This window comes from Protopterus annectens, chromosome 1.part0, assembly GCF_019279795.1.
Source record: "Protopterus annectens isolate FY-2018-M chromosome 1.part0, PAN1.0, whole genome shotgun sequence".
Classification (NCBI taxonomy): domain Eukaryota; kingdom Metazoa; phylum Chordata; order Ceratodontiformes; family Protopteridae; genus Protopterus; species Protopterus annectens.
The window spans coordinates 1,821,838,777-1,821,864,351 of record NC_056725.1 but is presented as its reverse complement, the minus strand read 5'-3'; the positions used below and the strand labels follow the sequence as shown (position 1 = coordinate 1,821,864,351).

General features: G+C 41.2%; 1 protein-coding gene across 1 annotated transcript in view; it reads left to right on the top strand.

The window, feature by feature from the left end:
* The window catches only part of TTC33 (tetratricopeptide repeat domain 33), a 1,025,558-nt gene that overhangs the window by 747,258 nt on the left and 252,725 nt on the right, over window positions 1–25,575 (top strand). The gene's annotated exons all lie outside the window — the stretch shown is intronic.

Genomic DNA, 25,575 nt, shown 5'->3' with positions numbered 1-25,575 from the left:
AATATGTAATGATAAACATTTATAAGCCATTGACTATAATGTGTATGTTATTACTAACTGAAAGACCTTTCTTCCATGTTGACTTGAAATCTACTGAAAACGTACTTATCATGGATGCATAACGTGTATTAAGCACTACTTTTAAAACCCCCAAACTATTTACAAACACATACATGAAACATAAAGTTTCTGGTTTAGTTAAAACCTTATGTAAACCATCCATCCACCACCTCTCCAATACTAAACAACACAAATTATCCATCTCTGCTTAGAATTTAGTATAAAAACAAAAAAGAAAAGCATTATGAAAGCAACTAAATAAATCTGAATCCATGAAATATACATTAGAATGAGAGTGTCAAATATTGTTGAAGCTATATAAATGTGTCACATATGATAATAGCACCTCTGATACGTAGATATGCCAGAAATACACATCTGATCAAAGTATGTATAAACATTAGAAGCTGAAGGTTAAGAAGATTGTCATTATTTCCAAGACTTTTCAAGAAACATTAGATCATTTAACCATGTTGTCAGTCATCTATCTAACATTTTTCATGTAAGAATCTGTTGAATATATGTATATGTATATATATATATATATATATATATGTATATGTATATATATATATATAAAAAACACTCATTACAGCATAAGTTTTATATTTTTCAATTATGCACATATTACTCATGTATTAACAAAATCTATGTTGACGTCTTTCATCAGGAAGGGTGGGAGAGAGAGAAAAAAAGGAGGGCCTCACAACCCTCTGTTTAGTTGCTAAATGTTTAGTTCTATAACATAAGTCTGATGTTAATATGCATAATGAGTTTTCTAATGCAGCTTCTAGTTCACTTGATGTCATTAGTTACTAATAGTGTAATTGAATCTGCAGAATGTATACACCTGTGACAACAGAGGCATTTTCGAAGGAATTAAACACTTTTATCAGAACTAATTATGTACCATTTAAAGTATCTAGTGAAAGATAACAGTATTTCAAGAGAAAAGAATTCTAAGTACAACCTTTTAACAAGTTCAAAAGGTCAAATGATGTCATCACTGTTGTTTCCTCAAGCTGCAGCTTCATAAACTTATTAAAAATGATCTAAATAGGCTCAAGTACAACAGAAGTTGTCTCTAGTGAAGAATAAAAGCATTTTCGGTGGGAAAGTCAGACCTTGAAGCTTTTAGAGTTTACAGAAAGCAAAAATAAATAAATAAATAAAAAAAACAGTCAAGCTGCCTTGTCAGTGCATGTCATGCATTTCCACGATGAGAACAGTCACACAGACCACCAGTTTCCCCACAAAACATCAGCATCATGAAAAAATTAACCCTTTCATATAAAAACGGCTATTTAGAATTAACAACAGCTGCCTCAATTCAGAAATCATATTATAACATTTCAATCATTTACCCACCAGTTAACCAGGCGGTTGGGCGGCCGAGGTGCTGCAGTGGTTAACATTCTTGCCTCACAGCAAGAGGTTCTCCGGTTTGATTCTCGGCTTGGGTGCCTTTTGTGCAGAGCCTGCATGTTCTCCCTGTGGTCGCGTGGGTTTCCTCCGGGTGCTCCGGTTTCCTCCCACATCCCAAAAACATACTGTAGGTGGATTGGACACTCTCAATTGGCCCTAGGTGTGAATGCATGTGTGTTTGCCTTCTGTGGAAGGTTGGGCATTAGGCTGGCAGCTTGGCACTGTAAAACTCAACTGCCAGTTGTTCTGCAGTCCGTTCTACTGTGGCGCCCCCTAACCAGGATAAGCAGAAAGGAGGAGATGATGACCCACCAGTTAACCAGGCCAGAGTAAAAGGAACCTAGTGTGTGTGTGTGTGTGTGTGTGTGTGTGTGTGTGTGTGTGTGTATATATATATATATATATATATATATATATATATATATATAAACAAACTTATATTTAGCTATCTATAAAACATCATTAATGTACTGTATTAATGTTTAAATATATCTAAACAGAGTCTAAAACATCTAGTTAGAAACACTAATCAGAAACACCTTGTTACCCCCACCACTGACTCACTAGAAAAAATGTACTTTGGTACTAAGTCAAATTATACTATTACTGAAGAATTAGAAGACATACATCATTTGTAGTTATTTAAAAGGGAAAAGTATGTAAAGTACTTATAATGGGGAAAAGAGAGAAAATGAACATTGGTAACAAAAAAAATAGGAAGAAAGAAGAGAGAGAGAGAATGTTATTTAAATACTTAGTACTATATGTAATTAGAAGAAGTAGATATAGAAAGGAAAAGAGAAAGAAAGGAAAAGAGAAAGTTAATAATGATTCACATTACCTTACAGCATAGAGACTTTCCAGAATCAAATATATTATGATTCATAAAACAAAGCATTTAAAATTAGAAGGAATTTATTCATTTGTCCTTTAGTTTCTTAGTTTTGTTTGCTCCTTCCTTCACATACCAACCATTTTTTTGTTGCCTGTCTCTTCAAACTCTGGGATGACCATTCCATTTCTTCTGTGTCTGACAGTATTTTCTTCTTTTGGATAAATTATATTGCTTCTTGTATGGAATCAAAGATCTTCACTTCTTCTGGCAAACTGATTTTTATTCTTGCAAGAAAAATAATTTGAGATTTAATATTGGCTTTTTTCAAGGACTTAATTAGAGGAACACGCTCCTTTCTTCTAGATATGATTGTAGAGGTGTAGTCATTGTCAAAAGGGATAACCTTTTCACCCATCTTGATAGGGGAATTAGTTCAAGCTGATTTCAGCACTAAGTCCTTGTCTTGCGAGTAAAGAAATCTTAACTGTTATAGACCTGGGGTTAGATGAACTCAGAGATGAAGCTGGGTTTGCCACGGACCGATGAGCCCTCTCAATTCCAAAAGAGAGGGATTCAGGCATGTTTAGTGCTGATGAAAACCACTTATTGAGGAATTGAATCATATTAGCACTCTCTTCTTTCTCACGAATTCCATATATTCTTATGTTATTCCTCCTTGATCTACTTTCAAGGTCTCCCAGTTTCTCAGTCAGCCTGGTGTTTTGTTTCAGAAGAAATTCATTGTGATGTTCATTTTCTGTCACTCTAGTATCTAGGTCTGTTACTGTTTCAACTAAGGCAAGAATCTGTTCAGATTGTTTTTCTACTATTCCATTTAGAAGCTCCAGTTGTTTACTGCATTCTTGTTTGATAATATCCATTTTGTTTTTGAATTTCTCCATTTTTAGTGACAGTTCTTGGATGTTTGTTGTAAGATGTAGTTCTTTATTCACTGCACTCTCCTGTTGTGGGCTCTTCGAGTTACTCGCCTTGATATCTCAAGTAGAAAACTTCTTGACAAGAATAATTAAAAAATTCTCGACTATGTATTAATTTTTAGAAAATAATAGAGAGTCTATGTTAGTCTAACTTGCAGTATACTTTTAGTTAGATTTTTCTAAAAATTAAAGTATGTTTCCTGTCAGGATATTAAAATCTAAGCAGAGCTATGGATTTTTGCTGCTGTCAGACTGGCATGTTGTCCATGCCCCCACTGTATCCTTTCTCAAGGAACAGACAAAATGATACATCCTATTTCACTTTGAACTTTACTTTTGATTCCATGTAACAATTAGTGTTTAAAATGATGACTATAAGGAGGTGGATATGAGGTGTTCTGCTGCCATCTCCATTAATTTGCTTTCAGAGTACATAGCAGCGTATGTGTGACACACACCACATGGATTATATACTGATACTCTGAAGTATGTTAAATGTATTTTTAAGATGCATTCCATAAACTTTGAAACTGTATGACTGAAATTACTTTTGGTACAAGTGCTTTTTAGGAAGGGAGTACTGTTTTAATTAAATCTCTCAGTACCTTGTCAGTAACCACCTTCAGTGACAGCCAGGCTGCTGTTGACTGAGGGGGCTGTTATTCTTCTTTAAGAGGAGAAGACCCAGTCATCACCCCTGAGTGTAAGGTCAACCCTGTTCAGCAGCTCTTCGCATATGAACTGTCTGGAAACTCTTAAGGGTATGTGTGTGTCTTTCTTGTTGATTTATTTATTTCATTTGCATGTGTTTGCCAGGAAAATCCAAACAAGTATATTGGTCATAATCAGCAGTGCCCCAGGGAGAAATGATCCAACAAATAGTATATGCACAATATTGCAAAGTGTAGACAAGCTCTAAAGAAAGGTGTACAAACATAATAGAATCCATTAAAGTAGAATAAACTGGAAATATTGCACAAAGATGTAAACTGTAGTAATTTTTAAGAAGTGATATTGGTGCGCATTACAGTGCATCACTGAAACAAATTATCAGTGTAGATGTGACAGCATCACTAAGCAATAGGGAGTATCAAAATTTGGGAGTAAATTTGATATGCATCTGTGTTCATCCTGACATGTAAGCTGATAAGAAAGCAGTAAAGCATGCGTTTGCCAGAGGAGGAATTCAATAAACTCACTTCAATAAGATATAAAGAACTAGTTGTTCAAAATGGCTTAATAAATAAAAAGAAGAAATCATGAGTATTTGGGCATTTTTCCCTGGAGATTCATAACATTTGCAGATTTTAGTGTGATTTATATGTAGTTTGAGGATGATTTTAAAAGTGAGGAGGTTGTTTATTTGTCTGATGGTGAAGGTATAACGTTATGTAGTTTAGCTATGCATACTGAGAATAAGGGGTTTCCATGAGAGTTACAGATTTTTGGGATTCTGTAAGGCAGTTGTTATTTGATTGAAGGTTCGGCTTAGGGTTGTACTATTATGTTAATGGCTGTGATGTTTATGGTTATGCGCCATTATGAGCTCTGGCTTGCGATGGCTGGGGAGAAGGTTGTTCTCCTAATTTACTGTGTCTGTTAGAGCCATCCTTCAGTTATCAGTAAAACTGGGACCAGGCCACTCTTGCTCACTCCACTACCTTTGGTTCTCTTCTTGTATTATCTGTCTTTTCTGGACATTTTCCACTGTTGGCTTTTTGGATCATTCTGTTTATTGTTGGCTTTGTGACCTTTTTACCAGTTGCCTGGATTGTTGTTTGGAATATTTTGTCGTCACCCTAATACTAAGAACATGGAGTTATTTGATAAGATGAGATTTCTCAGTGGTACATGACTCAGCTGGAGCAATACCAGTGATTTTTAACCAAGAGAATTAAAGGCGTTAAATCCTTCAACTATTCCGAGAGATTAACACACCTGTCCTTATACTCAGCAGCATAGCAGGGGACCTGCATCTTGCTTTTCAAACCATGAAACACCCAATCTTATTTGACCACCTATTTCTTCACAGAACTAGTGGCTGTACAAAACACTTGCACTAGGGATCTAAAGTTACACCAACAAATAAATAAACAATACCATCTGGAGGGATAGGTGCCTAACTTGACGTATTCCATAAAAAGGACACTATTTAATGTCTACAACTAATGGGATTTGGTTATAAATGTGAATACATCATTAAGGACTTTAACAAAGTAAATCAGTGGCACTCAGAAGCCTTACAGCTCGAACACTTGAATGTCCTTAAGGAGGTATTTGCATATATGCCATGGGCCTTCCTCAGATGAGGTTTAAGGTATTACGTAGTGGTGACTGTTTTATCTGATGTATTTCTGTTTGTTGTGACTTTTTGGCTTTACTATTTGACCTTTTTATCCTTGGCACTGATTGCTATTTTTTTTTTTACTGAAATGTAACTAGGCCAAATAATATAAATGCCAAAAGTCTGTTCTAAACATATCTAATTAATGTAGGGAACCATTAAATCCGCAGTGCTCTTTTAGTTTCAAAAACAAATGCATATCATTTTAAACACAGAGTGCATGTTTAAATTTTAGACAGTTTAATTAGAATGCAAAGTACTGCATTTAAAAGAACATGTTTTCTTTGTTTAGCCTTGATATCATCATTACAATATTGATTTATTTAGTAATTCTTTAAGACAAACATTTAACTGTCATGCAGACCTTACACTGTTAGTGACATCAGAGTATTTGGCCCTCATTCACACTAAAACATCGTGTACAGAGATACTGTAAGTTTACCAGAAGATGTAGAGGTTCTCAAGATTTATATTTCAAATGATTTACTATAATGTGCTAAAATGAATAATGACATGGAAAAAATTCTTAGTAAAATTTAGAAACTGCAGTACAGTGTTTATGAATGCCCGTGCTGAATGTCAGTTTGAGGCAGATGCTTCCAACACCACTTGCTGTATGTACTTTGATTTTAAGACTTACTTTACATCATTTCAAAAAAGGGAATACTCTTCTCAGTCTACTGCTTGCTTCTGCCTCACTTGCCTTCCAATGAAACATTTATGTTCTCATCACGTTAACATTCTGACAGTGATTTAGAAATAATTTCCAAAACATGTCACACTGTAAAGATGTTATGGTTTATTTGCTTGCCAGCAGTATGAATAAAACTCTGTGGTTTTAAAAATCTTTTCCAAAACATTTTACTGAGTAAGCATTTTATAATGTATGTTCTGACCATAAGTGATGGAATGAAGTCAGTTAATAAACATGTATATGCTAGAAATCACTGAATTGGCTGGTGTAGGAGATGATAATGTGGGATGATTTTTCAAAATAATACATTTTAGTGTTCTCCTTGGCTCAGAAAGGAAATAGCACATTTCTCTGATTAATTCAATTGAGCCGGAAACATTAGATTTTCTTTTATTCCTGTGTGTAGCTAAGGGCTGATACTGCGGCATAATAATGGCAACAGCATCCTTACAATATTGGACCCACAGCTGATGTACATAGTAGCATCATGCATCACTTTGTAGGTGTTACTGCATGTTAATAAGTAGTTACTAGGTATGCAGTCCAGGAGACTGTTGAGGAGCCTAGCCTAATTTTTCATCTGCCTCAGAGCACTGCCTAATTAAGTGACTTACAGTTGCATAGTAGACGAGTGGAGGGTGAGGGAATCAAACCCTGGACTATAGGAAGCAGCCCATTAACACATCATAGTCTTAATTGTCTGCAGTAACTGCCTGCCATGCTGCTTAACCCAGAACAGATGATATCACACTGCAGCTCATCTGAATACTGTTCTGTAATCAGTTTGGTGCTTATCTGTAGAGTAGTACCTATATGGTGGGTATTTCATACTAGGGTTCATCATGACCACATACTCTGTAAATCCTGAAAGTTTCATAATACAGCTGGTAGTAGCTTATGCACATAGCATTACCTTTATTCCATTCACTTTACAGGCAAATCTTTGTCTGGGTGTGTCTACTATGTTGCTATAAAACTTTGGTCCATAATGTGCCATTGAGTATCACAACCTCATAGTATGTGAGCACAAAAAATTCCAGCCTTGACAACTTCAGACATTTTCCACATAAGTACCATGCAGTTACTTCTTCTTCTTTCGGCTTTTCCCGGTTAGGGGTCGCCACAGTGGATCACCTGTCTGCTCATGATTGGCAGTGGAGTTTTACAGTGTCGAGTTGCCAGCCCGGCACCCAACCTTCCACAGAAGGCACACACACGCACGCACTTACACCTAGGGCCAATTTAGAGTGTCCAGTCCACCTACAGCATGTCTTTGGGATGTGGGAGGAAACCGGAGCACCCGGAGGAAACCCACGCGACCACAGGGAGGACATGCAGACTCCACACAGAAGGCACCCTAGCCGAGGATCGAACTGGAGAACCTCTTGCTCTGAGGCGGCAACGCTAACTGCATTCAGTAAAATTAGAGAAAAATAACTTGCACAAAATCGTCCTGAAATCTGCAGGATGCTACTGATAACAGCCTTACTCATCATAGATCATTGTAGGTGGCCTTCATAGATCATTCCAAAGTTTGTCTCAGGGGGTTGGTTTGTTTACTTATTTATTTCATTTATTCATTTATTTATTTATATAATTTTTGGTTTAATTCATTTTTGTAATTGCTATCCATTTGTGAAACTATATCTTTATACAATTTTTGAGGCAAGCTGCCAAGGTCAGAAGGTGTTGAGGCCTCCTCTTATTCCTTATGGGAGTTCCTAGTTTCCATCACAGTCCTGTATAGCATCTTAGTAACAGTGCAGGACAACAGGTATGGTTAAATATAATGGACTCCTGTGGGAAGTGGTGAAACTTCAGTGTGGTCCAACAGTCATGCATTATCAAATGATGAAACATAAGTACATTGTCCATCTACACTTAGGCAAGATTTCCTGAAGTTTTAGGGGAAAATATACACCAAATCACAATGCCTTTAAACTCTTCTTATTTTCTCCAAAATGATTTGACTTTGGTAGAAACCAGACTACTAGTCTTTGAACACCACATCATAATGTCTTTAAACTTTTCTTATTTCCTACTAAATATTCTAACTATAGCAGACAGAAGACTGCTAAAACATAATGCATTTTATGCTTCAGTATGAAACACGCATGCTTTTATTTTTCTTGTATGTAATTCTGAGTGTCTTTCTACTCTGAATAATTGTTTAAAGGTATAAGATACCAAAGGTGATGTCCTTTAGAGTCACATTCAAATGTTATTAATTTTGTTAACTAACTAAATCCCTCAAAGACAAAAGCTCTTTTACTGAAAAGGGAAGCACACTATAGAATTCTAGTGACACATTAAATGTAACATTTTAGTAACAGAAAATTAGATTATTTAGAGAAGACACACACTAGCATAAAAGCAGGTTGTAGTTCATACACAGGCATCAATGTGAGGGAGGATTGAACTCAGGATCCTTTATCTGTGTAGTTCTAGCCCTAAACAGTATGTCATCATGTCACCATCTTAAAACTTCCCATGAAGAAAATTTATAAGGTGGTACCAATGTTCCCTGAAGAAAGAATCCTTATCCTTTCTTGAACAAGTTCATTCAGTGGGCCCAGCCTAAAGAAAAAAAATCCATTCCAGATTAAATGGGCTTGGTTAATGCAATTTGTGTACTAGATGCCCCTTGCTCTTATCTTGATTTTATGCCTGGTAGATACCGTTTGCTGTGGCGTTAACTTGTCTTGGAACTGAAGCATTTGTCTTTATCATTATTTCAGTGGTTTTAAGCCTTTTTAATACATCAAAATTACTATAAGCACTTCTTTAAAAATGTGCATGTTTTTACACAAAATAGCCATCATGGGTCCTTCCATGTTAACATGATCTTATTTTACTGTTTTCATATCACCTTCCCAGAATCCCTCTCAATTTTCCTTGATATGAGTCATGCTAGACATAAGGATTTAGGGTTGCCACCTTTTCAAATGCACAGAGTGGGACATTTTTTGTAGTAGCATGAGATTTTGAAGGACTAAACATACCCACAGGTAATGCAAAGAACAGAACTTCACTTTTTTGCCTAAATGAAAAGATTTCTCGGCTGGAGTGCAGGGAGTGCCTTCTGTGTGGAGTCTGCATGTCCTCCCTGCGGTTGGGTGGGCGTTCGAAAGACATGGGTAAATGGGCATGCCTTCGTTGAAGGTTGAACATCGAGTTGGCACCTCGGCGTTTGTGAAAATCTACTGCCAATCATTAGCGGACCAGAGTTCCGCTGTGGCGAGCCCTAACCGGGAAAAGCTGCAAAGACAAACAACATTCTTGCATTTGAGTTGATTGTTATTTCATATAACTATTTTATGCAGTTATTAAGGATCTCAGGATATTTACCATTTTTCAGATTTTTTTTTGCAGGCCACAACTGCCCAAAGAAGGAGTGTCCCTCACAAAGTGGGAAAGGTGGTAATGTTATAAGGAACTGATGTTTTCCCATTACAATGACAATAGTTTGAATTACATGTATCTTACACAACTTATGTATCAAGAGTACTTGCCTTTTTCCTTGGGTGATCATTCTGCTTCTCTCAGAGCTTGTTAGACTATCCACAGCAGTAATACAGCTCCAGCCAAAATAAATTAGCTAAACTGTAGGCTGTTGTAACAATGTCAATGTGTAGTCCTTTGAATATTTACAGACCCTCCCCCACACACTTTCTGAGGAGCTGTTAACTTTTACATCAAATAACCTGATCTGCTGTTTTGCAGTGTGAAGGTGATTTTTTTTATCTGGAATGTTGGAGAAATGTGCTTGTTGATTTTGCTCAAAAGTATTTTCCAACTCATTGTCTCAGGGCTTACAGTGCAGCAAGCACAAAAGTGGTAAAAAACTTCTGTTCTTTAATTTTTATTGATATTTTTTTAATCAAGGCATAAATGTCTTCATGCATTCCATTTTCTCACTTCTTTTATCATAACATATTAACACTTTATCACAATCTAATCATTGAGCATTACAAGCTAGTAATTCTTTGTGCTATGCTAAGACACACACTACTTCCTGTAAAAATGTTGCAGTTACAGAAGAAGAAGGTCTCCAACAAATGAATTACTGTACAAAACATGTGGTCACCCATATTGTTTCAGTTCCTGTATGTAGCAAAGGTAAAGGACTACACTGTGCACATTTTATTCCAGCCGTTGACATCAGCAAGACTGAGGTTGTCTATGTAAGATTATGGACAGTATCTTACAAGGAAAATATGTAGACTTCCTTTTGCCTGCTGTGTGTCATACCGGAAACAAATTATTTTGCCAAAGCACTCAAAAGGTTAAGCAAAAACAAAAGTTGGTAGACTTTCCTTTCCATTGATTCCAAGGCAAGGATATTGATGTGTTACAATGTCCAGGCACCTTTCTAGTAAAATCATACTGGAGCCATATTTTATGGAAAAAAGCAAACTAAGGATTGACACAAGCCTAAAGAACTCTGCCACAGAATAAAGTAGTCTACCAGATTTATTGAGCATTTTTGTTCTTTATGAACTTCATCAAAATGACAGCAGTAGGAAGCTGTACATTCAAAAATACAAACATGGAAGATTTAGATAACTCAAGGTGAGGACAGACTTTTCCTTCAAGTGAGCCTAAAACATCTAAAATTGTGGGAGGTCACAACTCAAAACAGTGACACTCCCAAGAAGGTAGAACACACACAAACATTTTATTTTAGAAGGGTAGCTTCTTCATGGAAGTAAGCCCCACAACCCACAACTATAAACGTTTCTAGTAAAGTTGGTTGACTGTTCATTTTACTTACAACTTTCTTGTCTGCACCATATGGTTGACATGAAAGCTGATCGACAGTGATGTGAGATCACTTTAATGCTAGGATTTGGGAATATGACCGTTTCCCAGTATTGTGCCATCTTGGAGTTGGTGTATAAAATCGAACTGTGACAGTCACATTGAGTGAAGAAGTCCTTGGTTCTGCCGTGGAAGGGTACCAATGATTGCCCTTCAGGAATAACAAGGAAATATAGCTGGATATGCCAAAAATGAAGCTTAAGCTGCAAAGTGATGAAAATAGTGACCAGATATTCTGCATTAAAAGTGATGTATACTGCCTGTGCTTTAATTATCCAAGACAAAAGAAACGATCAGCTGTGTTAAGGATTCCTTGATGTTTTATTTTCCAGTATTATGAATTCTTTCATCATAAGACTGTAGAGACGGCATACAGCACTTCCTAACTCTGAATATCTGGTCATTATTTTTCATCACTTTACAGCTGAAGCTTAATTTCTGGCCTATCCTCCTATACTCCCAATACAGATAAATATCTGTGTGTGTGTGTGTGTATGTTGCATAAGTGTGCACATCCTTAAACTAATATTTTGTTGAAGCACCTTTTGATTTAATTACAGCATTCAGTCTTCTTGGGTACACAACTGCCATCAATTAAAGAGACTCTGATTAACTCAAAATAAAGTTCAGCTGTCCTAGTAGGATTTTCCTGTCATTTACTCAGTTGCCTGCTACAGCAAAAGCCGTGGTTCGCAGAAAGCTTACAAAGCATCAGAGGGATCTCATTGTTGAAAGGTTTCAGTCAGGAGAAGGACACAGTGAAGACAGTGATCAAAAAGTGGAGAAAATATGGGACACCAGTGGCGTTGCAAAAAACTGGGCATCCCTCTAAAATTGATGAAAAGACAAGTCGAAAACTGGTCAGGGAGGCTGCCAAGAGAACTACAGCAACACTGAAGGAGCTGCAGGAATTTCTGGCAAGTACTGGTTGTGTACTACATGTGACAACAATCTCCCATATTTTCCATATGTCTGAACTATGGTGTAGGGTTGCAAGGCAGAAGCCTTTTCTTACACAGAAAAATATCCAGGCCCAGCTAAAGTTTACAAACAATACATCAAGTCTTCCAAAAGCATGTGGGAAATGTGTTATGGTCTGATGAGACCAAGGTTGAACTTTCTGACCACAATTCCAAAAGGTACTTCTGTCGCAAAAACAACACTTCACATCACCAAAAGAACACCATCCCCACGGTGAAGCATGGTGGTGGCAATATCATGCTTTGGGTTGCTTTTCTTCAGCTGAAACTGGGGCTTTAGTCAAGGTGGAGGGAATTATGAAGAGTTCCGAATACCTGTCACTTTGGCCAAAAACCTTCAGGCATCTGCTAGAAAGCCGAAGATGAAGAGGAATTTCTCCTTTCAATATGACAATGACTCCAAGCATACATCCAAATCAACAAAAAAATGGCTTCACCAGATGAAAATTAAAATTTTGGAATGGCCCAGCCAGACCCCAGACCTAAATTCAATAGAAAATCTGTGGGGTGCCCTGAAGAGGGCTGTGCACAAAAGATGCCCTCCCAATCTGATAGATTTGGAGCACTTTTGCAAGGAAGAGTGGGCAAATATTGCCAAGTCAAGATGTGCCATGCTGATAGACTCCTACCCAACAAGACTGAATGCTGTAATTAAATCAAAAGGTGCTTCAACAAAGTATTAGCTTAATGGTGTGCATGCAACCAGCTTATTGTACATTTTTTATTTTTTTATATTTTTTTCCCTAATTGTACAGTCTATTGGTCACATTAAAAGTGGGAAAAGTTTTGAAATGATTTATTGTGGTCTCATTTTTTATATCACAAAAACCTGGAATTTTAACAGGGGTGTGTACACTTTTTATATCCACTGTATATGTGTGTATGTATGTATATAGATATAGATATATATATATAGATATATATATATATATATATATATATATATATATATATACACACACACACACATACATATAAATAGTAAAGAGTATGTGGGTGTAGTGATCTCCTCCCCCCTGCAAAAAGGTTTTGTCTTGGAGCATCGCACAGTCAATCTTTTAAGAGTGATATTTTTTAACACTGTTATGTGAGCCAATGTGCTGAGAAGTATGTATGGTTACAGTTCACTTGGTTTAACACTTGTGTGGTCAACAAAGTGAATTGTAGTGATGTGTGATTGACAGGCAGTTTGTACAAGTGTCTGTTAGAATGACTGCTAGTTTTGGTTAACATAGCCAAGTGTTTTTTGATAGGAATGGGAGTTTGAATGCGAATGTGTATGTGTTAGGGTTAGGGAATGGATAGATTTCATGAATGTGTGTGTGTGAGAGAGAGAGAGAGAATGCGTGCGTGTGTCAGTCCAAGCTATCATGTGTAGTGGTAGTGCTCCCATAATATGTGCCATGTTTCCTTTACTTATACAGCTCTCATCTGACACAGAAAGCATTAACAAGGCAGTCCAAGGCTGGAGTGTCTACTTTGGAAAAATCAACGTTCGGACAATAAATAAATATCCTTATCTTTATTTATTTTTCATTTTAAGGACTTTCAGGTGTTTTTCTATTTTGGTTTAGAGTTGCATGTTAGATTCAGAAGACATTTTTTGTGTACTTAAATTAAGTTTATTCTTTTGCTCCTATTTAGTTTTCATTGAGTAGGCCTTTTTCTGCTCTGTTCATATGTGTGTGCGTGCGTGTGTGTACATGTGTGTGTATTTTATTGTTGTAAATAAGTCCAGTTTTCAGAAGTTTAGAGTTTGTAGAATAGCTGTGCATTTAATGAGTGCTTTGTGCAACATGGACAAAGATAAGACTTCACATTTTAAGAAAGAGCCACACATGACCCTTGCATTGTGTGCCTTGGAGTGGATCACTTTGAGGGCCCTTGTGAGATTCGCAAAAACTTTGGGAACCAGACTTTAGAGGAGTATAGGAACAGACTTGTACTGAATGTGCTTTAGCTCTGAAATGGAAAGAAGAAGGAGAAAAGAAGGTCTTAGGTAAACAGAACTGAGAAGGAGGAGAATAGGCTTTCTTCCTCCTCAATGATTGTTAGGTCTGACCCCTCACTAGTGACAGTAACTTAACTCTGCCATGTGGAAGAGCTGCGTACTACTAGATTTTCATAGCATGAGGTTTTTGTGGTAGTGAAACCTTCTCTAGGAAGAGGACTTGGTAGCTTCTCCTTTGAACGGGAATGATCTAGGTGCACAAAGTAAAGGCCTTCCTCCTCTTTGTCATCTATTCAGAGTTGCTTTATGCATTTAGATTGTGGTAGATTAATAAAGGCCTTGGTCAACTCCCAAACTGAGATGGGTGTCCTTTCCTTTCTTCACCCATTGTTTGTAGGGTTCGTCCTCCCTGGATGGGCTTCTGGCATTGCCTTTTCTGTGCCTTGTACATCAACACCTGTGGGTCTTCATCTACTGGTCTTAACCTCTCTTTTGGTATGGGTGACCTTTTTTTAGGCTCACTAGGTACAAGACTATTATTCAAGTCCCTTTGTGCCATTTTTAGCACTGTCAGCATGTATGCCATCATTACAGCCTTAGCTTCAGAGCTAAAGTCATTGTCAGGACTGGATGTCAGTGAGTCTGTTTTAGAATCTTAGGCGATTGATGTCAGCAGTGGAGCCAACGTTCTTAGTTCCAGCAGCTACAACACCAGTGACTGAAGGTCTGGATATAATCCCAATTTGAGTACTCAGGCTGCTAGACCCTAGAGAGTCACCTTCAGTGTTGGCTGTACCCTGAGACATATTAAACTTGGGAACTTTGGTATTTCACTATCATCCTAACAGTGCATGGAACTAGAAAGCCACCACAGATCCAGAGTGTCTAGAGACTATTCCTTTTCTGAGCAGTCAGACAAATCTACTAAGTGACCCTGGAAAGATGAGGTGCAGGAGGAGGTATGTAGACTCATTGGAGTGTCACCCTCCAAACATGGATTTGGATGAAGGAGAGGCTTCCCCAAATTCCTTTAATTTCTCCATATCTTTTGGGCTTCTAATACCATGATGGGAGTGGACCACATTCCTAAGTCAAAGTATGATTGAAGTTCATGAAATTACTATTGTTTCAGTCTTTGATGATAGCTAGAAGTCCTCTTCACTGCACCCACAATGTGCTCAGTAATCACTCCTTCTGCAATATGTATGGAGTTACAAGTATCGATAACACATTCAAGTATGATTGTACATTTCTTTTGTACTGTTTATTGATGCTGTAAAATAATTAATTTGTGCTAGTTTCTTGCTGTTAATATGATTTGTTTTTCTTTTTTCTTTCTTTCTTTTGTTGTTGTATATCTATGTGGAGCTTTTCTCCCCGAGTCTCCGCTGAAAACGGGCCTCTGGACTAGTCAGACATGCCTTGTCAATAAATGTAATAAATAAATAAGTAAGACCTGTTGCTTCTATTTCTGCTAGAACCGTCTGAGTTTCTTTCTTCCACATTGTCCTTGTTTCTGCCTGCATATCCAGGTATTTTATACCTTTGTGTCTCTCTGTATGTAAGACACTGTAGTCAGTGGGGGTAGCAGTTTCAATGGTCAGTGCTACTTTTGTCTTCATTTCACGGACTACTATAGCTGCTATTTCCCTTTAGGAAGCCCCCATGTTCAGGGAGATCCTCAGGCTGAAGAGATAGAGGAGATCTTGGCTATTTGCCTCAACTCTCTGAGGAAGAAAAATCTTCAGGAGACTTTTTGGTCCACGCTGTCTTTTTTTTTTCAAAAGTTATTAAATTTTTAACTAAACAAATTGATCATGACAATAATTGTATTTAGAAATTTGTGAGCATAAATAGTCCACCCTGCTTATGTCTTAGGTGGTCCTTCTTGCCACTTTCATGATAGACTTTGTAGTGGACAGGCCATGGTAAGCACCTGACTTGGCTAAGCCTATCCAAAGGAAACTGGACAAGGTCTTCCAGTCTCCCAAGGACAGAAAGGCAGTCTGTGATGCTCATCTTGTAGACTGCCAGTCAGGAGAAAGATGGCTGTTGGAATAAAGTTTTCCACTGTTCATCTTCACCAGGAACCAGAAGGGTAGAAAGAATTTGTGGTGCTGCAAGTACCAGCAACCATCTTTTGAGCAATGTTCAAATATAAATGTTTAGGGCTTTGGGAGATTCTCAAATGGACACTTCCTAGAGGTATTTCAAAAAATCAGGGATTCTGCAACCCTGCACTGAAGAACTAGTGACAGAATCCCTGAGGACTTTCCTGACTATCCACCTCCGTAAGCATTCGGGGATTGAACTTTCTTCCATCTCAGAACAAGGCAAGTCATCACACAGGCTAGACTTATTAGGGAGATAATGTCCCATAGACTTTAGGTTTCTATTCATATCCCACCTGCAGTTGGCCTCACTTCCTCTCCTAGTCATCTCATCCCATCAAAAGAAGGCCGCTATATGAGAGTTTGCAGTGAGAGGTCCCATCAGACCAGAGAGGGTACTGGGTTTGTTCTGGTTCCTTTTTAACCTCCAAAAGATAAAGGACCTCAGGCCAGTTCTTGGTTTATGCAGCTTAGACTTTTTCATGCAGAAAACCAAGCTCTCAATAGACACTTGCAGTCAGTCCTTCCATGTATATGAAGGAGACTTGATGTGCCGGTTTGATCTCCAGAACACCTTTTTGTACATAAAAATTGCCAGTGCTTCAGGGATTTCCTATACTTCAGGATGGGAGCCAGTCATTACTAATCCAGAGCCGAGCCATTTGTTCTCACCACAGCTCCAAGATGTTCACTGAATGCATAGCAGTAGTAGTAGGTCACTTGAGACTGCTTGAGATCAGTGTATTTATTTTATTCGTATTTGTTAACCAGGCTAGAGCACAGATTTTTATAAACCCATTGCAGACTCAGCCCAGGAGCATTTTCTGGATAAACAACTTGCACAGAGTCAAACAGTTAGGAAATGGAGGCTGAGGAAATCAAACCTTGGACCACTGGACCACAGGAAACGGCTCCTTAATCCTCTATGCCAACTGCCAAACAATATGCCAGTCAGCTTCTAGCTGCCTCCACAAGGGGTTCACTGACCTGAACAACCTGAACAGGAGAACTCTTACTTCATCTCTGTCTGTCCGTAGGATTATGAGTGAAAGTCCTATTTGGAGCCATTGCAGGAACAAATATTAATAGGCTGTCATGTGTATGATACTAGCAAATTAGCATGATGTTATGTGATCCTATCTCGCCTACATTCTGAATGATGGGTTCGGAGCCGATCCCTCGGCTCCGACTCGGCACGCTTATGCCAAAGAGCGAAGTCTCTTATTGGCTGAGCTTACTATATCCCAGGATGCACCACTACCAGTCCCCCAGATCTCGTTTGCCGCTTCACATGCGAAGACGTGGTCTCGAGCTGGCTGGGCTGAGTAGCTTTTATTAACTACTTTTCTGTCAGTTTTTTGCTGTTTTTTGGTCACAAAAGCTGTTTTAACGGCTATCGCTCTTTTGTGTACGTTTGGATTGCGGAAACTGTTGTGTGTGATTGGGTTGAGTTTGTTTTCGGCCCCCCTTACATCCAGGGCCTTCCCGGACTGTCAACCTTTGAAAACTTTCAGGGTCTCAAGTCTATAGTTGTTTAGAGTTTCCTGTCATTTACAGGAAGTGTTTGTGTTAAACTTTAACTGTAAGCTTAGATTTATCATAAGTAAATCTATAGTTGTTTATTTTCCTGTCAAAGTTACTAGAATTGTTTAACATCATGTCTCAAACCCCTAGGCCTTCGGGTTTTAAAAAATGTTCGAAATGTGGTTTTAAAATGTCTATTACTGACGATCATTCGCTCTGTGTATATTGTCTAGGGGCAAAGCACTTGCAGGAGTCATGCAGCGTATGTCACGCTTTTTCCTCAAGGGTCCTCCAAGAGAGGAAAAATAAATTGATTCTCAAGGGGTTAATAAAACCCTCCTTTGAAGAAGCCTTGGCATCCTCTCCGGCTCCGGCCAAAAAGAAAAGGGCTTCGGCTCCGACCAGTCCGTCGGATCCGACTGCCAAGAGACTTAGGCAGGCCTCTCCTTCGGCTCCAAAGACTTCGGAGCCGAGGTCGGAACGGTCTGCCTCGATGCCACCAGTATCGACTCCTCTGGCTTCGGAGCCGATGGCTGGGGCATCGAGGCGGGTCACCTTCGTGGCTCCGCTGCTCTCGGAGCCGACAAGGGTCGCCGCCAGACACTTCCTCCTCGGCGCAAGTCTACCTCGGCACCGATGGAATCTGGTGTGAGTATTCCCTCGGCGCCGATACTCATCGAGTCACCTCGGAGCCGGTCCCCTAGCCCCTTGGGGCCGATGGAGAGGCCTTCTCGAACCCGTTCTGTTTCCTCTCGGTCTTCGAGAATGTCGGATTCTGATATAGACAGGGTGCTCCAAAGACTATTCCAGTCCCCAGTCTTCCAAAAATTTGTTTCGGTTCCGACCCAGTTGGCTTCGGAGCCGATGACCTTGGTCCACCCCATTGCCATTCCTCCTCCGACTGCTTCGGCTCCGTCGGAGCAGGTGCTGTTGGAGCCGGTGGAGATCTCAGGGTCAGCTCCGACCCTTACTCCAACCCGGGCCCTCGAGTCCGAGTTTGGTACGCGGACTTCTTCGGCTGGACCCGGGGGCGATGTTTCGGGACCTATGCTTTCGGTTCCGAGCCTCCCCCTCGGTGCTTCAGCTGCGGGACTTCCGTCAGCTATCACGGCTCCGGAGACCGGACACTCCCAGGATTCTGGGGGTCCGGCTTTCAGGGCCATGAGGAGTGCCTTGGCCAAGTCCTCTTCGGCCATCTCTCCGGCTTTACCGGCACCTTCCCTGGGCGTGGAGACTGGGTCTTTGGCAGTCCCCCTGTCTGTAGCCAGCGGAGCCCCTAGGCCTGAGGTTACCCCAGTGGGGTTCCCTCCTCCTGAGGGTTCTTCGAGTTGTCTTCAGAGGAACCCCCAAGGAAGAGATCGTGCAAGAGGAAGCACGTGGACTCCCCGAGTCTATTACATCAGACACTGATATGGATGATGCAGAGGGGTCCCAGTCGTCCTCGGATGATGTCTCATTCGCAGACATCTTAGAGATCCTCAAACAACGAGGCGGCTGGATATCCAAACCCCTCTGCGGACGAGTCAGTGCTCCTCAAGGCCTTTGGAGCTCAGCCTCCGCCTCCTGGGTGTCTCCGCCTTGACGAGCTTCTGGATTTAGTTTGTCGAAGGGCGTGGGAACATCCAGATACCGTGGAACCAGTCCCTTCTCGTCCAAATAAATTTCTGTCTGCTCCCCCCGAGAAGGAGTTCCTTACTAAAGGCGTGGCTGTAGATGCCATGGTGGTGGCATCTGCTACACAACAGGACGTGGCAGAGGCTTCAACGTCCGTCCATCCTCCTAATAAGGAGTCTAGGAGTATGGACAGGTGCGGAAGCGCACCCTGACTTCAGCGGCCTTTACCTTAAGGTCTCTGAATTATTTGGCACATTTTACCAGGCTTCAGAGGGATCTGGTCAAGGAGTTGTCAGATTCACTCTCGGTAACCTACCTGAGCAGCTAGCCCAGTCGGTTAGCTCTCAGTTGGCTATCCTTACGTCAATTTCTAACTCGTCCATGAGGCTCATTTCCTATGCGGCGAAGGCGGGTAGAGCGGCAGGCACAGGCGTGGCTCTCGTGAGACAAGCCTGGCTCCGCTTGTGTCAGTTCTGGAGGCCTTCAAATCTTCCTTCGCCGACGCTCCCTTTGATGGGTCCTCATTGTTTGGACCCAAGGTGAAAGACACCCTTACCGCTGTGAGCAAGAGGGAAAAACTTTATCTGCCGTAGGTGCCCGTTATTCCACTCCCTTCGGCCTTACCCCAAGGCTAAAGGAGGGGAAAATGTGGTTCCGCAAATCTCAAAGTTTTTCTCCCAACAGCAGGAAGATTCCCGTCCAGAGGCAGAGGACGGAAATTTTTCAGGGAGACGCCGTCCCAGAGGCGGCAGAGGGCCCCGCAATTCTGGAGACCGCGAGTCCTTTCGTGGCTCTTCAGCCTCCCACACGTCATGAGGGATTGCCCGGCTGTGCTGCTCGAGCCAGTCGGGTGTCGCTTTGCCAAGCACCTAAAAGCCTGGGAGTCAATCACTCAGGACAGATGGGTGCTTCGGATCATTGCCGGAGGTTACACCATCCCATTCACATACTCGCCCCCACCGCCCAAGAGAATCCCGGACCCACCACCCAGTCAAAGGGAAATAGCAGCCGCAGAAGCTTTAAAGCTGCTAGAAAGGAGTCATCCAACCGGTCCCCACAGACCAGATCGGATCAGGAAATTACTCCAGGTTCTTTTAGTGCCAAAAGACAGGGGACCTGAGGCCAATATTGGATCTCAGCACACTGAACCAATCCGTCGAAATCCAAATTCCGAATGGTCACGTTACAATCCATTCTCCCATTATTGGAGAAGGGTGTTTGGATGTGCTCCATAGACCTCAAGGACGCCTATTATCACATACCGATACATCAGGCGTCCAGAAGGTATCTGCGCTTCAGCCTGGGAGTCAGTCATTACCAATTTTGCGCTCTGCCCTTTGGTCTCACCACAGCCCCCAGGGTGTTCACCAAGTGTTTGGCAGTAGTGACGGCTCACCTGAGAAGTCTTGGATTCCAAGTGTTTCCCTATCTCGACGACTGGCTCCTGACTGCCACCACCAGGCATCTACTAATGGACAACCTCAAAGCCACCATCTCCCTGGGTTCTTCCCTGGGGATTACATTCAATTGGTCAAAGTCTGTCTTGCTGCCCTCTCAGCATAAAGTTTATAGGAGCAGAGATAGACTCAAGATTGATGCGTCTTTCTTCCTGCCGAAAGGATCCGAACTTTACAGGGCCAAGTTCAAGCTCTGATCTCGAGATCCAAAGCCCCAGCCAGGATGGTTCTACAGGTTTTAGGCTCAATGTCTGCCACAGTTCTTTAGTTCCTCTAGCATGATTACACATGGGGATTCTTCAGTGGCTCTTGTCAACTCAATGGTATTTTCAGGATCTTCACCTCAATCATCACATCATGATTACGGAAATATGCAAAGGGACCTCGCTGGTGGCTTCAGACATCCAACTTGGATCAAGGGAAACCCTTTGTCCTCCCTCCAGTGGTTACCCTGACGACAGATGCCTCCCAGATAGGGTGGGGGGGGGCATTGTCTGGGCAGGCTAGTTCAGGGCTCCTGGCTTCCAGACGAAGCTCTTCTCCACATCAACGTGTTGGAGATGAGGGCTGTACTTCTATCCCTACAGGCCTTACACAAGTTTCTTCCTCAGGGCATCATCGCCATCCACACAGACAACATGTCGGTGGTTTGGTATCTGAACAAACAAGGAGGGACCAGATCGTATCCCCTTTGCAGAGAGGCCATGAGAGTGTGGGAATGGGCTGTAGCTACCAACCGCTTCTTGGTAGCGACCCACATCCCGGAAAGTCAAATGTATTGGCGGACAAATTAAGCAGGACAATTCTCTCTCCTCACGAATGGTCTCTAAACCGCACAGTAGCAGCCCAGGTTTTCAAGAGATGGGGGACGCCGTGCTGCGACCTATTTGCAACTCCACAAAACACCAAGTGCCAAAGGTTCTTCTCCTTGATTCCACATCAGGAAGTACCAGCCATGGATGCTCTAGCACAACCTTGGCCAACAGGGCTACTTTATGCCTTTCCTCCAATTCCACTCCTTCCCAAAGTTATTCAAAAAGCTTCTCAACTGGGGTCTTCAATGATTCTGATTGCCCCATACTGGCCTCGTCAGATATGGTTTCCTTACCTGAAAAAGCATGCAGTGGACGATCCGTGGACCTTAGACCTGATCCCGGATTTGCTAATCCATCAGTCGGGACATTGGCATCAGTCCCTTCAATCTCTGAAATTGACAGCTTGGCTCCTCCACTTCCAACCTTAGTTAGAAGACACACACTAGACCCGGAAGTTGTTCGCATTTTATCTTCGGCCCACAAACCCACCACTAACAAATTGTACCTCAGTAAGTGGAAGAGGTTTGCTATCTGGGCTCAACTCAAGGGCTTAGACCCTATCACTGCTCCTGTCCCAGAGGTTTTGAAATTTTAACATCCCTGTTTAATCAGGGATCTTCTGTCTCAACTATTAAAGTCCAACTAGCTGCTATCTCTAAATTCCATGAATCCACGGATCCTCCTTTGATGAGCAGCAGACTATGCAAAATGTTCATTAAAGGTGCGAGTCTGTTAAGACCACCAGTTTTTCATCCTGCACCTCCGTGGGATCTTGATTTGGTGCTTCGCGCATTAACATCTCCCCCCTTTGAACCGGCTGCTACATGCGAATTAAAATATCTGTCTTGGAAAACGGCATTCTTAGTGGCTATTACTTCTGCAAGAAGAGTCTCAGAGCTTCAAGCTCTGTCTATTAAACCACCGTACTTAATTTTCCACAAGGATAGAGTATCACTTAGGCCTAATCCATCCTTTGTCCCAAAGGTTTGTTCTAGTTTCTGTCTTCAACAGTCTCTAGAACTACCAGTTTTCTTTCCAAAATTCTCTAATGAAGCAGAATACACTCTCCATAAATTGGATGTTCACAGGCAATTACGCTTCTATTTAGACAGGACTCAGCAACTTCGTAAGTCAGACCAGTTGTTTGTGTCCTTCTCAGATAATAAATTGGGCCAAACCATCACAAAAGCTACAATCTCAAAATGGATCAGAGATTGCATAACTCAGGCCTATTCTTCTTGAATAAACATCTTACATCATCTATCAAAGCTCATTCTACCAGAGCTATGGCTACTTCTATAGCCTTTCATTCCAAGCTCGCTATATCGGAAATTTGTGCTGCGGCTACTTGGTCCAACCCACACTTTCATTTCCCACTATAAATTGGATGTGGCATCTAAAGGACGAGCATCATTTGGTTCCACGGTACTCAGGAGTGTTTTCCAGTGAGCCACCCAGGATTCAGGTGCTAGGACGCTGTCCCATCATTCAGAATGTAGGCGAGATAGGATCACATAACATCTTTTAGTTATGTACTCACCATAACTTCAGATGTTTGGGATCCATCTCGCCTACATTCCTGATACCCACCCTCCTTCCCCCTGCCTTGCAGATCAGAAGAGATTGAACGGTTTTGAGTTCAACTGTTTTTATCTTGTTTCATCTGACGATGTTATATAAGCAGGATATGCGTGTGTGCATGTATGCGGACAAACTAGATCTGGGGGACTGGTAGTGGTGCATCCTGGGATATAGTAAGCTCAGCCAATAAGAGACTTCGCTCTTTGGCATAAGCGTGCCGAGTCGGAGCCGAGGGATCGGCTCCGAACCCATCATTCAGAATGTAGGCGAGATGGATCCCAAACATCTGAAGTTATGGTGAGTACATAACTAAAAGTTTTGCACCAGTGAAGACTGTTCATTTTATTCAAACAGCAGTCTAACATCTGGTGCAGCATCTCGGACTATCGAGCAGCATTAGTACTAAAGGTTTTGGGTGTCATGACAGCAACTATCCACTTAGTTCCCTTTGCAAGGTTATACTTGAGGGTTTTGCAGTGGACTGTTAGAGAAGCACCCTCAATGTTGGCTGTACCTTGAAACACTGCTCAGAGGAGCTTTGGCCATTCATCATCATTCTAATATCATCATGATTAATCCATAGATCCTTTGATGCAAGTTGTTCATCTGTTAAAGGCATACCAAAAATATTCCCTGTGGTGGGTTAAGTTTCATAGTCTTGTGAAGGAATGTACTTTCTCCCCTCCCTTCCCTACAGTCAGTCACCACAGATAATTCAGTCACGGGTTAGGTGAATTGTTTAGGGCAGGTGGTTCAAGGGGCATGGAGTTATAAAAGAGTCCTCCTGGCACATAAGCATTTTGGAAATGAGGGTGGTCTTCCAGTCATTGCAGGCACTTCAAGGCCACCTTTATGAAAGTAAAATTGCTGTCCTCTCTGCCGACATGTTAGTAATGTGGTACATCAGCAAACAGGGAGGACCCAGAGTCTATCGCTTGTGTCAGGAAGCCACAAGACTGTAGGAATGGGTGATCAGCTTGCATCACTTTCTGGTATCAGCGCACTTTTTCAGTCAAGCCAACTATGTAGAACAGGCAGACTCAGCAGGTGGCTTCCGATGCCACAGGAGTGGACCCCGAGTCTGGTTGGACCCCGAGTCTGGTAATGGCTCATGCTTTTTTCCATTTGGGGAAGCCTTGCTGCAGTCTGTTTGCTTCACTGACCAACAACCACTGCAGCACCTCCTTTTCACTAATCCCTCAACAAGGTCGGTTACCATGGGATGCACTTGTCCATCAGTGGTCACTGGGATTACTATATGTCCTCCCGCAACATCACTAATAATTACATTTCTGAAGAAAGTTAGTATGAGCAAATCCAAAATCATTCTTATAGCCTCATTCTGGCACTGACAAGTTTGGTTTTCCCATACTGTGGCCTCACCTATTAAAGAAACATCTTCTAGACCCTCACTCAGGTGTCCTTACCCATCTGTCTGGCAGGCTATACTCAGATCTTCAGTCCTTCAAACTTGCTCCATAATTTCTTAAGTTTCTTTGATAGCCAGGGTCCCCTTCCAGTACCCTTCTAAGGTGGTCCATATTCTGACTGTAATCCAAAAGCAATCTACTCAAAAGATAAACAAAAGGGAAATGGATACAGTTATGTGTGTTAACTGCTCATCAATCAGTGGGCCCTTTCTCTAGGCCAGTTGCCACTGTTTTTCCACTTTTGGCTGACTTCTTTGCCCACGGATCCAGCGTCTCAACTCTAAAGATGCGGTTATCTGTTTCTATCTTCTACAAAGGGATTTGATTCAGCATCCCTAGCATCTTCTAAGGTTTGTAAGGCCTTTCTCAAAGGAGTGCTTTTTTTCTTAGACCATCTTTTAAGAATCCTTTTCCTCCATGAGACCACAATTATGCCTTAAGAGAAATTAATTTCTCCCCCTTTCAAACCTGCACCCAGAGCAGAGCTTACAATGGCATTAACATTCAGAGCTACAAGCCCTATCTCGGCACTCCTCTCTACATCTATAAAGACCGGGTTTCTTAGAGAACCAACTTGGCATTCATGTCAAAAGTAGCTTTAGAGCTTAATCTTTGTCAGTCCATTAATTTCCTTGTCTTCTTTCCTGAATTTTCTTACAAGATGAATTGCATTGCTGAGATGATCTCAGACGGATACAGTTCTATATTTACAGATTGAAGAACACAAAAAAGACAACAAACCTTTTCTCTTTTGCAGAAAAGAGGTTAAGCAGTCAAAGATGTACAAAATGTCCCTGTCCAGATGGCTGGCTGGCTAAATACATATCCTTCTGTTACATTTCTAAAAATAGGTGTCTGTGCTAGGAAGGTCAAATGTGCACAGTGCAAGAACCATCTGCTACTGAAACCTTTTTGTAACTCTTCTTCATTTTTCAGTGAGTGACATTTTTGCTGCTGCAACTTGGACTTCACTGTGTATGCTTGAGAGGGTATGC